The sequence below is a fragment of the Arachis hypogaea genome, chromosome 20 (genome assembly GCF_003086295.3).
Source record: "Arachis hypogaea cultivar Tifrunner chromosome 20, arahy.Tifrunner.gnm2.J5K5, whole genome shotgun sequence".
NCBI lineage: Eukaryota > Viridiplantae > Streptophyta > Magnoliopsida > Fabales > Fabaceae > Arachis > Arachis hypogaea.
In genome coordinates, this window is record NC_092055.1 from 121,138,976 (window position 1) to 121,154,720 (window position 15,745).

A 15,745-nucleotide genomic window follows, 5' to 3' on the forward strand; every position below is an offset into this window, starting at 1 on the left:
TTTTGTTTAAGTAATCTTTTAAGGACTTCAAAGAAATGTTTGTAAAGGTTTAAATTGGTGAATAATATTACCCTTTTTTCCTGGATTCATTGATGGACGAAAGGTTTCCAATTTTTTTGTTGTAAGAACCAAAGCAAATTTTGGATTGTGAAAAGAGAGTAAAAAAGCAAGGAGTATGTGTTGAATTTTTTATTTTGGTAATGTCTTCGTCGGAGTTGTTGTCTATTCATAGTTTGTTGGAGTTTGAAGGTGATAGGGAGGCTATGAAAGAATATTTAGGTAACTTGTGTGTGCCTTATGCTCGTATTTTGTTGACTATATTGACCTATTGGATTATTTTTATTCTTGTTGCAGGGGAGAAAGCACCAACTTTAACGACTGCCAATCTTAAGGCCTTTGTGACTAAGGCTAAAAAAATGAGAAAGAGGGTTCTTCTACTAATGTTGTTAAGGACAGTGATGTGGATGATGCTCAATCTGTTGCCCAACATGTAACTGGGTTTAAGAGGAAAAGGGAGAAAGCTTCTACTAAGGTAGTGGATTTGACCAAATAGAGAAGTAGCGGGTGTTTACGGCTAAAGAAATTAACGTCACCTTTGAAAGTTAGCAGTGTCTTCATGGCTATAGGGATGGTCCCTCAAATTCGTTATGGACTAAAGGGTTTCCTTTCATGGCTGTTGCCGACGAATTTGCTCAGGCCGATGTTGATGTGAGAGTTGTTCATGAAGCGGGAAAGATTGGTATCTCTCGGTATTTGCAGGTAAGTGATTGATAAACCCATATTTTATGATATATTTTGTGCTCAATTTAAGTGATTTACTCAACCCTTCACCCATTTATTCATGTGAAATTGCATGGTTTTAATTTCTCTTCCTTATTATGTGATGTATGTGAAAAACATGTTTCCTATGCTTTAAAAATAATTATTTTAATTACCTTTATTACCATTCGATGCCGTGATTTGTGTGTTGAGTATTTTCAGATCCCCTAAGGCAGGAATGAAGGATGGAAAGGAAACATACAAAAATGGAAGGAAAGCACAAAATGGAGTTTTTGAAGGAACTGGCAGCGACGCGAACACATGGACGACGCGGCCGCATGCCCAGCGCGAAAAGGTAGCGACGCGAACGCGTGACTGACGCGGACGCGCGCCTTGAGCAGAATACAGATGACACGTACGCGTGACCGAAGCGAACGCGTGATAAGGAAAACTCCCAGATGACGCGACCGCGTGACCCACGCGGACACGCGACAGACGCCACGCACCAGAAACTGCAGAAAATGCTCCCAGCAATTTCTGAAACGTTTTTTGGCCCAGCTCCAAGTACAGAAAGCACATATTAGAGGTTATAAAGTGGGGGAATACATCCATTCAAAGGAGGTCTTCAATTATTTACTTTTCATAGTTTAGATGTAGTTTTTAGAGGGAGAGGTTCTCTCCTCTCTCTTAGGTTTTAGGATTAGGATTCCTCTTAAAGGATTTAAGACTTTTATTATTTCAACTTATAATTTCTGCTCAATTACCAGGTTCAATGTTCCTTTCATTTATTTTTCCAATTTAATTTAGGAACTTTTCCATGTTACATTTGATATCTTTATTAGTGCAACTTGAGGTATTTCAGAATTATGATTGCTTTCCTTTATTTATATAAAAAATTTTGATTTTTCCCTTTTGGCTTTAATTGATCAATTGGAGACTCTTGAGTTATTGATGAGCGGATAATTTATACGCTTTTTGGCATTGTTTTTAGTATGTTTTTAGTAGGATCTAGTTACTTTTAGGGATGTTTTTATTAGTTTTTATGTTAAATTCACATTTCTGGACTTTACTATGAGTTTGTGTGTTTTTCTGTGATTTCAGGTATTTTCTGGTTGAAATTGAGGGACTTGAGCAAAAATCAGATTCAGAGGTTGAAGAAGGACTGCTGATGTTGTTGGATTCTGACCTCCCTGCACTCAAGGTGGATTTTCTGGAGCTACAGAACTCAAAATGGCGCGCTTCTAATTGCGTTGGAAAGTAGACATCCAGGGCTTTCCAGAAATATATAATAGTCCATACTTTGGCCGAGTTTAGATGACGTAAAAGGGCGTTGAACGCCAGTTTTATGCTGCTGTCTGGAATTAAACGCCAGAAACACGTCACGAACCAGAGTTGAATGCCAGAAACACGTTACAACCTAGCGTTCAACTCCAGAAAGAGCCTCTGCACGTGTAACATTCAAGCTCAGCCCAAGCACACACCAAGTGGGCCCCGGAAGTGGATTTATGCATCAATTACTTACTTCTGTAAACCCTAGTAACTAGTTTAGTATAAATAGGACTTTTTACTATTGTATTTGACATCCTAGATTGTATTTTTGATCCTGTGATCACGTTTTGGGGGCTGGCCATTCGGCCATGCCTGAACCTTTTACTTATGTATTTTCAAACGGTAGAGTTTCTACACTCCATAGATTAAGGTGTGGAGCTCTGCTGTTCCTCATGAATTAATGCAAAGTACTACTGTTTTTCTATTCAATTCAACTTATTCCGCTTCTAAGATATTCATTCGCACTTCAACATGAATGTGATGAACGTGACAATCATCATCATTCCCCCACGAACGCGTGCCTGACAACCACTTCTGTTCCACCTTAGATTGGATGATTATCTCTTGGATCTCTTAATCAGAATCTTCGTGGTATAAGCTAGATTGATGGCGGCATTCATGAGAGTCCGGAAAGTCTAAACCTTGTCTGTGGTATTCCGAGTAGGGCTTTGGGATTGAATGACTGTGACGAACTTCAAACTCGCGAGTGCTGGACGTAGTGACAGAGGCAAAAGGAGGGTGAATCCTTTTCCAGTATGATCGAGAACCTTAGATGATTAGCCGTGCTGTGACAGAGCATTTGGACTATTTTCACAAGAGGATAGGATGCAGCCATTGACCACGGTGATGCCTCCAGATGATTAGCCATGCAGTGACAGCGCGTCGGACCATTTTCCAGAGAGGATGAAAAGTAGCCATGGACAATGGTGATGTCCTTACATAAAGCCAGCCATAGAAAGGAGTAGGACTGATTGGATGAAGACAGCAGGAAAGCAGAAGTTCAGAGGGACGAAAGCATCTCTATACGTTTATCTGAAATTCTCACCAATGATATACATAAGTATTTCTATCTTTATTTTCTGTCTATTTATTATTTATTTTCGAAAACTCCATAATCAATTATTATCCGCCTGACTGAGATTTACAAGATGACCATAGCTTGCTTCACACCAACAATCTCCGTGGGATCGACCCTTACTCACGTAAGGTTTTATTACTTGGACGACCCAGTGCACTTGCTGGTTAGTTGTATCGAAGTTGTGAATGAAAAACGATTTATTAAGACGTGCGTACAGAGTTCTTGGCGCCGTTGCCTGAGATCACAATTTCGTGCACCAAATTTTTGGCGCCGTTGCCGGGGATTGTTCGAGTTTGGACAACTGACGGTTCATCGTGTTGCTCAGATTAGGTAATTTTCTTTTTGTTTTATTTTCAAAAAAATTTTCAAAAATCTTTCAAAAATTTCTCATCTGTTTTCGAAAATTATTTCAGAATTTTTAAGAATGAATTCTAGTATTTCATGAAACATGTTGAAGCCTGGCTGGCTGTAAAGCCATGTCTAATTCTTTTGGATAGGGGCTTCCAACCATCAGCATAGAGGCAAGTTAATTTGAATATCAGCTGTTGCATGCCTGATTTGTATCTTCTAAAGCTTGGCTGGCTATTAAGTCATGCCTAACCCTTAGATTGGAGCTTTAGACTAAGAGTACAAGATTCCTGGAATTCATATTAAAAATTTTGAAATCCTTATTTTCTTTTTCCTATATGTTTTTTCGAAAATAATATACAAAAATCCAAAAAAATTAATAAAATCATAAAAATAAAAAATATTTTGTGTTTCTTGTTTGAGTCTTGAGTCAATTGTAAGTTTGGTGTCAATTGCATACTCATCTTGCATTTTTCGAAAATTGCATTCATGCATTGCATTCATCACGATCTTCAAGTTGTTCTTGATAAACCTTTTTGATTGATCTTCATGTTTTATTGTTTTGTGTTGTATGGTGTTTTTCATATGCATTTTTGCATTCATAGTGTCTATACATGAAAAATTTCTAAGTTTGGTGTCTTGCATGTTTTCTTTGCATATAAAATTTTCAAAAATATGTTCTTGGTGTTCATCTTGACATTCAAAGTGTTCTTGGTGTTCATCTTGACATTCATAGTGTTCTTGCATTCATCACATGTTTTGATCCAAAAATTTTCATGCATTGAGTCTTTTTCATGTTTTTCTCTTTCTTCATTAAAAATTCAAAAATAAAAAAAATATCTTTCCCTCTTTCACTCATAAATTTCGAAAATTTGGACTGACTTTTTCAAAAATTTTTAAAATCTAGTTGTTTTTATGAGTCAAATCAAATTTTCAATTTAAAAATCTTATCTTTTTCAAAATCTTTTTCAAAAAAATCAAATCTTTTTCATTTTTTATTTATTTTCAAAAATTATAAAATATTTTTCAAAAATATTTTTCTTATCTTTATCTCCTAATTTTCGAAAATAACATCATCAATTAATATTTTGATTCAAAAATTTCAAGCTTGTTACTTGCTTGTTAAGAAAGATTCAAACTTTAAGTTCTAGAATCATATCTTGTGATTTCTTGTGAATCAAGTCATTAATTGTGATTTTAAAAATAAAATCTTTTTCAAAACTAATTTCAATCATATCTTTTCAAAAATATCTTTTTATCTTATCTTTTTCAAAATCATATCTTTTTCAAAAATTTGATTTTAAAATATCTTTTCTAACTTCTTATCTTCTTATCTTTTCAAAATTGATTTTCAAATTTGTTTCAACTAACTAACTTTTTGTTTGTTTCTTATCTTTTTCAAAACTACCTAACTAACCATCTCTCTCTAATTTTCGAAAATATCTCCCTCTTTTTTAAAAATTCTTTTTAATTAACTAATTGTTTCAAAATTCAATTTTAATTTAATTCTTCTTTTAATTTTCGAAAATCACTAACCATTTTTCAAAAATAATTTTCGAAAATTCTCTTTCTCTCTCATCTCATTCTATTTATTTATTCATCTACTAACACTTCTCTTCATCTCACATCTCTGCTCTCCTCACCCTTGTGTTTCTTTCCTTACATTACATTCTTTTCTTCTTCTTTTCTTCTACTCTTCTTTTCTTTCACTCACCTAGGGGAACCTCTATACCTGGGCAAAAAAAGGATCCCTATTATTATTATTTTTCTGTTCTCTCTTTTTCATATGAGCAGGAGCAAGGACAAGAATATTCTTGTTGAAGCAGATCCAGAACCTGAAAGGACTCTGAAGAGGAAACTAAGAGAAGCTAAATTACAACAATCCAGCAAGCACCTTTCAGAAATTTTCGAACAAGAAGAGGAGATGGCAGCCGAAAATAATAATAATGCAAGGAGGATGCTTGGTGACTTTACTGCACCTAATTCCAATTTACATGGAAGAAGCATCTCCATCCCTACCATTGGAGCAAACAACTTTGAGCTGAAACCTCAATTAGTTTCTCTGATGCAGCAGAACTGCAAGTTTCATGGACTTCCATCTGAAGATCTTTTTCAGTTCTTAACTGAATTTTTGCAGATCTGTGATACTGTTAAGACTAATGGAGTAGATCCTGAAGTCTACAGGCTCATGCTTTTCCCTTTTGCTGTGAGAGACAGAGCTAGAATATGGTTGGATTCTCAACCTAAAAATAGCCTGAACTCTTGGGATAAGCTGGTCAAGGCTTTCTTAGCCAAGTTCTTTCCTCCTCAAAAGCTGAGTAAGCTTAGAGTGGATGTTCAAACCTTCAGACAAAAAGAAGGTGAATCCCTCTATGAAGCTTGGGAGAGATACAAGGAACTGACCAAAAAGTGTCCTTCTGACATGCTTTCAGAATGGACCATCCTGGATATATTCTATGATGGTCTATCTGAATTAGCTAAATTGTCATTGGATACTTCTGCAGGTGGATCCATTCACCTAAAGAAAATGCCTGCAGAAGCTCAAGAACTCATTGACATGGTTGCTAATAACCAGTTCATGTACACTTCTGAGAGGAATCCTGTGAGTAATGGGACGCCTCAGAAGAAGGGAGTTCTTGAAATTGATACTCTGAATGTCATATTGGCTCAGAATAAAATATTGACTTAGCAAGTCAATATGATTTCTCAGAGTCTGAATGGAATGCAGGCTGCATCCAACAGTACTCAAGAAGCGCCTTCTGAAGAAGAGGCCTATGATCCTGAAAACCCTGCAATAGCAGAGGTGAATTACATGGGTGAACCTTATGGAAACACCTATAACCCCTCATGGAGAAATCACCCAAATCTCTCATGGAAGGATCAACAAAGGCCTCAACAAGGCTTTAATAATGGTAGAAGAAATAGGTTTAACAATAGTAAACCTTTTCCATCATTCACTCATCAACAGACAGAGAACTCTGAACAAAAATACTTCTAATTTAGCAAACTTAGTCTCTGATCTATCTAAGGCCATTGTGAGTTTCATGAATGAAACAAGATCCTCCATTAGAAATTTGGATGCACAAGTGGGCCAGCTGAGTAAAAGGATCACTGAAATCCCTCCTAGTACTCTCCCAAGTAATACAGAAGAAAATCCAAAAGGAGAGTGCAAGGCCATTGATATAACCATCATGGCCGAATCCAAGGAAGAAGGGGAGGACGTGAATCCCAAGGAGGAAAACCTCCTGGGACGTCCAGTGATCAATAAGGAGTTTCCCTCTGAGGAACCAAAGGAATCTGAGACTCAACTAGAGACCATAGAGATTCCATTAAACCTCCTTATGCCATTCATGAGCTCTGATGAGTATTCCTCTTCTGAAGAGAATGAGAATGTTACTGAGGAGCAAGTTACCAAGTACCTTGGTGCAATCATGAAGCTGAATGCCAAATTATTTGGTATTGAGACTTGGGAAGATGAACCTCCCTTGTTCACTAATGAACTGAGTGATCCGAATCAACTGACATTGCCTCAGAAGAAACAGGATCCTGAAAAGTTCCTAATACCTTGTACCATAGGCACCATGATCTTTAAAAAGGCTCTGTGTGACCTTGGTTCAGGGATAAACCTCATGCCCCTCTCTGTAATAGAGAAACTGGGAATCTTTGGGGTGCAAGCTGCTAAAATCTCATTAGAGATGGCAGACAATTCAAGAAAACAGGCTTATGGACAAGTAGAGGACGTGTTAGTAAAGGTTGAAGGCCTTTACATCCCTGCTGATTTCGTAGTCCTAGATACTGGGAAGGATGAGGATGAATCCATCATCCTTGGAAGACCCTTCCTAGCCACAGCAAGAGCTGTGATTGATGTTGACAGAGGCGAACTAGTCCTTCAATTGAATGAGGACTCCCTTATGTTTAAAACTCAAGGTCATCCTTCTGTAAACATGGAAAAGAGGCACAGTAAGCTTCTCTCAAAACAGAGTCAACCAGAGCCCCCACAGTCAAACTCTAAGTTTGGTGTTGAACTCCCATATCCAAACTCTAAGTTTGGTGTTGGGGAGTCTCAACAATGCTCTGAACATCTGTGAGGCTCCATGAGAGCCCACTGTCAAGCTATTGACATTAAAGAAGCGCTTGTTGGGAGGCAACCCAATTTTTATTTATCTAATTTTATTTTTATTGTTATTTCATGTTTTATTAGGTTTATGATCATGTGGAGTCACAAAATAAATATAAAAATTGAAAACGGAATCAAAAACAGCAGAAGAAAAATCACACCCTGGAGGAGGATCTCACTGGCGTTTAAACGCCAGTAAGGAGCATCTGTCTGGCGTTCAACGCCAGAACAGAGCATGTTTCTGGCGTTGAACGCCAGAAACAAGTAGCATCCTGGCATTCAGACGCCAGAAATGCACAGTGAAGAAGAGCTAGCGCTGAACGCCAGAAATAAGCATCTGGCTGGCGTTCAACGCCAGAAATATGCTGCATCTGGGCGTTGAACGCCCAGAACAAGCATCAATTCGGCGTTTAAACGCCAGAATTGCATGCAAAGGCATTTTACATGCCTAATTGGTGCAGGGATGCAATTCCTTAACACCTCAGGATCTGTGGACCCCACAGGATCAACTCAACATCTGTGGACCCCACAGGATCCCCACCTACCACCACTCATTCTCTTCCCTCTTCTCAATGTTCATCCTCTCTTCCCAATAAACACTCTTCCCCAAAACTCTTCACCAATCACCTCAATCTCTCTTCCCTATCACCACTTCACCACTCACATCATCCACTTTTCCCCATAAACCTACCTCATAAACTCCACCTACCTTCAAAATTCAAAATCAATTTCCCACCCAAAACCCACCCTTATGGCCGAACCTTACCCCCCTCCCTTCTCTATATATAGCCCTCCATTCTTCCTCATTTTCACACCACACAACCCTCACTTCTCTTCTTGGCCGAATACACCTCTCCCTCCTCTCCTCTATATTTTCTTCTTCTTCTTCATCTATTCTTTCTTCTCTTGCTCGAGGGCGAGCAATATTCTAAGTTTGGTGTGGTAAAAGCATAAGCTTTTTGTTTTTCCATTACCATTGATGGCACCCAAGACCGAAGAATCCTCTAGAAAAGGGAAAGGGAAGACAAAAGCTTCCACCTCCGAGTCATGGGAGATGGAAAGATTCATCTCCAAAGCTCATCAAGACCACTTCTATGATGTTGTGGCCAAGAAGAAGGTGATCCCCGAGGTCCCTTTTAAACTCAAGAGAAATGAGTATCCGGAGATCCGACATGAGATCCATAGAAGAGGTTGGGAAGTTCTAACAAACCCCATCCAACAAGTCGGAATTCTAATGGTTCAAGAGTTCTATGCTAATGCATGGATCACAAGAAACCATGATCAAAGTAAGAACCCGAACCCAAAGAATTATCTCACCATGGTTCGGGGGAATTACTTAGATTTTAGTCTGGAAAATGTAAGGTTAGCGTTCAACTTGCCAATGATGGAAGAGAACGCACGCCTCTACACAAGGAGAGTCAACTTTGATCAAAGGTTGGACCAAGTCCTCATGGACATATGTGTGGAAGGAGCTCAATGGAAGATTGACTCAAAAGGCAAACCGGTTCAACTGAGAAGACTGGACCTTAAGCCTGTAGCTAGAGAATGGTTGGAGTTCATTCAACGCTCAATCATTCCCACTAGCAACCGGTCTGAAGTTACTATAGACTGGGCCATCATGATCCATAGCATCATGATTGGAGAAGAGGTGGAGGTTCATGAGATTATACCTCAAGAACTCTACAAGGTGGCTGACAAGTCCTCCATTATGGCAAGGTCAGCTTTTCCTCACTTCATTTGCCATCTATGCAATTCGGCTGCGATTGACATAGAAGGAGACATTCCCATTGAGGAAGAGAAGCCCATCACTAAGAAAAGGATGGAGCAAATAAGAGAGCCCATTCATGGAGCTCAAGAGACGCATGAAGCTCATCACCATGAGATCCCGGAGATACCTCAAATGCATTTTCCTCCACAAAACTATTGGAAGCAAATCAACACCTCTCTAGGAGAATTAAGTTCCAACATGGGACAATTAAGGGTGGAACATCAAGAGCACTCCATCATCCTTCATGAATTTAGAGAAGATCAAAAAGCAATGAGGGAGGAGCAACAAAGACAAGGAAGAGACATAGAAGAGCTCAAAGACATCATTGGTTCCTCAAGAAGGAAACGCCACCATCACTAAGGTGGATTCATTCCGTGTTCTTACATTCTCTGTTTTTCATTTTCTTTATGTTAAGTGCTTATCCATGTTTGTGTCTTATTACATGATCATTAGTATTTAGTAACTGGTGCACGAAATTGTGATCTCTGGTAATGGCTTCTTAGGCCAGATACTCTGATCTAGTTTTACAGTCTGTCACAACTTCGATACAACTAACCAGCAAGTGCACTGGGTCGTCCAAGTAATACCTTACGTGAGTAAGGGTCGAATCCCACGGAGATTGTTGGTATGAAGCAAGCTATGGTCACCTTGTAAATCTCAGTTAGGTGGATATAAAACAGTTATGTGGTTTTCAAATTATAAATAATAGAATAGGGATAGAGGTACTTATGTAAATCATTGGTGAGAATTTCAGATAAGCGTATGGAGATGCATTCGTTCCTCTGAATCTCTGCTTTCCTGCTATCTTCATCCAATCAGTCTTACTCCTTTCCATGGCTGGCTTTATGCAAGGGCATCACCGTTGTCAGTGGCTACATCCCCTCCTCTCAGTGAATAATATGCTCACGCACCCTGTCACGGCACGGCTATTCATCTGTCGGTTCCCGATCATGCTGGAATAGGATTCACCCTCCTTTTGCGTCTTTCACTAACGCCCAGCACTCGCGAGTTTGAAGCTCGTCACAGTCATTCAATCATTGAATCCTACTCGGAATACCACAGACAAGGTTTAGACTTTCCGGATTCTCTTGAATGCCGCCATCATTCTAGCGTACGCCACAAAGATTCTGATTAAGAGATCTAAGAGATATTCATTCTAGCTTAATTCATGTAGAACAGAAGTGTTTGTCAGGCACGCGTTCATAAAGGAGAAGGATGATGAGCGTCACACATAATCATCACCTTCATCACATTCTTGGGTATGAATGGATATCTTAGAAGCGAAATAAGATGAATTGAATAGAAAACAGTAGTACTTTGCATTAATCTTTGAGGAACAGCAGAGCTTCACACCTTAATCTATGGAGTGTAGAAACTCTACCGTATGAAAATACATAAGTGAAGGTCCAGGCATGGCCGAGATGGCCAGCCCCTCTGATCTAAGAACCAGGCGTCCAAAGATGGTCAAAAAGACGCCTAATACAATAGTAAGAGGTCCTATTTATAATAAACTAGTCACTAGGGTTTACATGAGTAAGTATTTGATGTATAAATCCACTTCCGGGGCTCACTTGGTGTGTGTTTGGGCTGAGCTTAAGTGTTGTACGTGCAGAGGCCATTTGTGGAGTTGAACGCCAGTTTTTGTGCCAGTTTGGGCGTTCAACTCTGGTTTTGGATCCTTTTCTGGCGCTGGACGCCAGATTTGGGTAGAAAGCTGGCGTTGAACGCCAGTTTACGTCGTCAATTCTTGGCCAAAGTATAGACTATTATATATTTCTGGAAAGCCCTGGATGTCTACTTTCCAACGCAATTGGAAGCGCGCCATTTCGAGTTCTGTAGCTCCAGAAAATCCACTTTGAGTGCAGGGAGGTCAGAATCCAACAGCATCAGCAGTCCTTTTTCAACCTCTGAATCTGATTTCTGCTCAAGTCCCTCAATTTCAGCCAGAAAATACCTGAAATCATAGAAAAACACACAAACTCATAGTAAAGTCCAGAAATGTGAATTTAACACAAAATCTATTAAAAACATCCCTAAAAGTAACTAGATCCTACTAAAAACATACTAAAAACAATGTCAAAAAGCGTATAAATTATCCGCTCATCACAACACCAAACTTAAATTGTTGCTTGTCCCCAAGCAACTGAAAATCAAAATAGGATAAAAAGAATAGAATATACTATAAATTCCAAACTATCAATGAAACAGAGCTTCAATCATATGAGCGGGACTTATAGCTTTTTGCCTCTTGAATAGTTTTGGCATCTCACTTTATCCATTGAGGTTCAGAATGATTGGCATCTATAGGAACTTCAGATTTCGAATAGTGTTATTGACTCTCTTAGTTCAGTATGATGATTCTTGAACACAGCTTCTTTATGAGTCTTGGCCGTGGCCCTAAGCATTTTGTTTTCCAGTATTACCACCGGATACATAAATGCCACAGACGCATAATTGGGTGAACCTTTTCAGATTGTGACTCAGCTTTGCTAAAGTCCCCAATTAGAGGTGTCCAGGGTTCTTAAGCACACTCTTTTTTTGCTTTGGACCTTGACTTTAACCGCTCAGTCTCAAGTTTTCACTTGACACCTTCACGCCACAAGCACATGGTTAGGGACAGCTTGGTTTAGCCGCTTAGACCAGGATTTTATTCCTTTAGGCCCTCCTATCCACTGATGCTCAAAGCCTTGGGATCCTTTTTAATTGCCCTTGCCTTTTAGTTTTAAGGATTATTGGCTTTTTGCTCTTGCATCTTGGTTTTAAGAGCTTTGGCTTTTTCTGCTTGCTTTTTCTTTTTCTTTCTATTTTTTTTTGCCTATTTATTTTATTTTTTTTTTCTGCAAGCTTTGTTCTTTGCTGCTTTTTCTTGCTTCAAGAATCATTTTTATGATTTTTCAGATTATCAAATAACATGTCTCCTAGTCATCATTCTTTCAAGAGCCAACATATTTAACATTCTTAAACAACAACTTCAAAAGACATATGCACTGTTCAAGCATACATTCAGAAAACAAGAAGCATTGTCACCACATCAATATAATTAAACTAAGTTCAAGGATAAATTTGAAACTCATGTACTTCTTGTTCTTTTGAATTAAAACATTTTTCATTTAAGAGAGGTAATGGATTCATAGGACATTTATAACTTTAAGACAAAGTTACTAACTACTAATGATCATGTAATGAAGACACAAACATAGATAAGCACATAACATAGAAAACGAAAAGCAGAAGAATTAAGAACAAGGAATGAATCCACCTTAGTGATGGTGGCATTTCCTTCTTGAGGAATCAATGATGTCCTTGAGCTCTTCTATGTCTCTTCCTTGCCTTTGTTGCTCCTCCTTCAGTGCTTTTAGATCTTCTCTGATTTCATGAAGGATGATGGAGTGCTCTTGATGTTCCACCCTTAGTTGCTTCCAATAATTGTGTGGAAGAAAATGTATCCCCTGAGGTATCTCAGGGATCTCTTGATTTGCAGTCAAATGTTCTACTACTGAGCTATAGACCCTTGATGGAAGCTTTTGTCTTCCCTTTCCTCTTTCTAGAGGTTTCTCTGGCCATAGGTGCCATCAATGGTTATGGAAAAAAACAAAAAAGCTATGCTTTTACCACACCAAACTTAGAATGTTGCTCGCCCTCGAGCAAAAGAAGAAAGAATAGAAGAAGAAAAGGATATAGAGGAGATGGATGGCTGTGTGTATTCGGCCATATGGGTGAGATTGGGTGGGGAAGAGATGTTGAATTTTTGAAGTTAAGTGGGTGTATGGGTGTGAGTGGTAAATGGAAGACAGAAGGGATGAGTGTTTATTGGGAATAGAGGATGATTGAGAAGAGAGAAGAGAGTGAGTGAAGGTAGGTGGGGATCCTGTGGGGTCCACAGATCTTGGGGTGTCAAGGCATTTACATCCCTGCACCAATTTAGGCATGCAAAATGCCCTTGCACACAACTCTGGGCGTTCAGCGCCAGGTTGGTGCCCATTTTGGGCGTTCAACGCCCCTTTGTTGCCATTTCTGGCGTTGAACGCCAGAACCATGCTTGTTCTGGGCGTTCAGCGCCAGGATGCTCCCATTCTGGGCATTCAGCGCCAGAACTATGCTCTGTTCTGGCGTTTGAACACCAGACAGATGCTCCTCCAGGGTGTGGTTTTTCTTCTGCTGTTTTTGATTCCGTTTTTGATTTTTTTTTGTTTATTTTGTGACTCCACATGATCATGAACCTAAGAAAACATGAAAAACAATAAAAATAAGAATTAGATAAACATTGGGTTGCCTCCCAACAAGCGCTTCTTTAATGTCAATAGCTTGACAGTGGGCTCTCATGGAGCCTCACAGATGTGCAGAGCTTTGTTGAGACTCTCCAACACCAAACTTAGAGTTTGGATATGGGAGTTCAACACCAAACTTAGAGTTTGGTTGTGGCCTCCCAACACCAAACTTAGAGTTTGACTGTGGGGGCTCTGGTTGACTCTGCTTGGAGAGAAGCTTTTTCTGCTTTCTCTCCATGGTTGCAGAGGGAGATCCTTGAGTTTTGAATACAAGGGAGTTCTCATTCCATTGAAGGACTATTTCACCTCTGTCAACATCAATCACAGCTCTTGCTGTGGCCAGGAAAGGTCTTCCTAGGATGATGGATTCATCCTCTTCCTTTCCAGTATCCAGGACTATGAAATCAGTAGGTATGTAAAGGCCCTCAACCTTTACTAATACATCTTCTACTTGTCCATAAGCCTGTTTTCTTGAGCTGTCTGCCATCTCTAGTGAGATTTTAGCAGCTTGCACCCCATAGATTCCCAAGTTCTCTATTACAGAGAGGGGCATGAGGTTTATTCCTGAACCAAGGTCACACAGAGCTTTAAAGATCATAGTGCCTATGGTACATGGTATTATGAACTTTTCAGGATCCTGTCTCTTCTGAGGTAATGTCAGTTGATCCAGATCACTTAGTTCATTGATGAACAAGGGAGGTTCAACTTCCCAAGTATCAATGCCAAATAATTTGGCATTTAGCTTCATGATTGCACCAAGAAACTTGGCAGTTTGCTCTTCAGTAACATCCTCATTCTCTTCAGAAGAGGAATACTCATCAGAGCTCATGAAGGGCATAAGGAGGTTCAATGGAATCTCTATGGTCTCTAGATGAGTCTCAGATTCCTTTGGTTCCTCAGAGGGAAGCTCCTTATTGATCACTGGACGTCCCAGGAGGTCTTCCTCCTTGGGATTCACGTCCTCTCCTCTCCTCACAGGTTCGGCCATGGCGCTTATGTCAATGGCCTTGCACTCTCCTTTTGGATTCTCTTCTGTATTGCTTGGGAGAGCACTAGGAGGGATTTCAGTGATCCTTTTACTCAGCTGGCCCACTTGTGCTTCCAGATTTCTAATGGAAGACCTTGTTTCATTCATGAAACTTACAGTGGCCTTGGACAGATCAGAGACTAAATTTGCTAAATTAGAAGTATTTTGTTCAGAGTTCTCTGTCTGTTGCTGAGTTGATGATGGAAAAGGCTTGCTATTGCTAAACCTGTTTCTTCCACCATTATTAAAGCCTTGTTGGGGCTTTTGATCCTTCCATGAGAAATTTGGATGATTTCTCCATGTTGAGTTATAGGTGTTTCCATAAGGTTCACCTAAGTAATTTACCTCTGCTATTGCAGGGTTCTCAGGATCATAGGCTTCTTCTTCAGAAGATGCCTCTTGAGTACTGTTGGATGCAGCTTGCATTCCATTCAGACTCTGAGAGATCATATTGACTTGCTGAGTCAATATTTTATTCTGAGCCAATATGGCATTCAGAGTATCAACTTCAAGAACTCCCTTCTTCATAGGCGTCCCATTACTCACAGGATTCCTTTCAGAAGTGTACATGAACTGGTTATTAGCAACCATGTCAATGAGTTCTTGAGCTTCTGCAGGCGTTTTCTTTAGGTGAATGGATCCACCTGCAGAAGTGTCCAGTGACATCTTTGATAGCTCAGATAAACCATCATAGAATATATCCAGGATGGTCCATTCTGAAAGCATGTCAGAAGGACACTTTTTGGTCAACTGTTTGTATCTTTCCCAAGCTTCATAGAGGGATTCACCTTCTTTCTGTCTGAAGGTTTGAACATCAGCTCTAAGCTTGCTCAGCTTTTGAGGAGGAAAGTACTTGGCTAAGAAAGCCGTGACCAGCTTATCCCAAGAGTTCAAGCTGTCTTTTGGTTGAGAATCCAACCATAATCTAGCTCTGTCTCTTACAGCAAAAGGGAAAAGCATGAGCCTGTAGACTTCAGGATCTACTCCATTAGTCTTAACAGTATCACATATCTGCAAGAATTCAGTTAAGAACTGAAATGGATCTTCAGAT

At 39.5% G+C, this 15,745-nt stretch overlaps 2 non-coding genes across 2 annotated transcripts; one reads left to right on the top strand and one right to left on the bottom strand.

Moving 5' to 3' along the window:
- Positions 1-5,834: 5,834 nt before the first annotated feature.
- Positions 5,835-5,942, bottom strand: LOC112788579 (small nucleolar RNA R71). The gene has a single exon (XR_003195939.1). It is a non-coding gene; the product is annotated as a small nucleolar RNA R71 (small nucleolar RNA).
- A 9,472-nt stretch (positions 5,943-15,414) lies between these two features.
- On the top strand, positions 15,415-15,522 carry LOC112787440 (small nucleolar RNA R71). Its single transcript, XR_003194855.1, has one exon. It is a non-coding gene; the product is annotated as a small nucleolar RNA R71 (small nucleolar RNA).
- Positions 15,523-15,745: the final 223 nt, after the last annotated feature.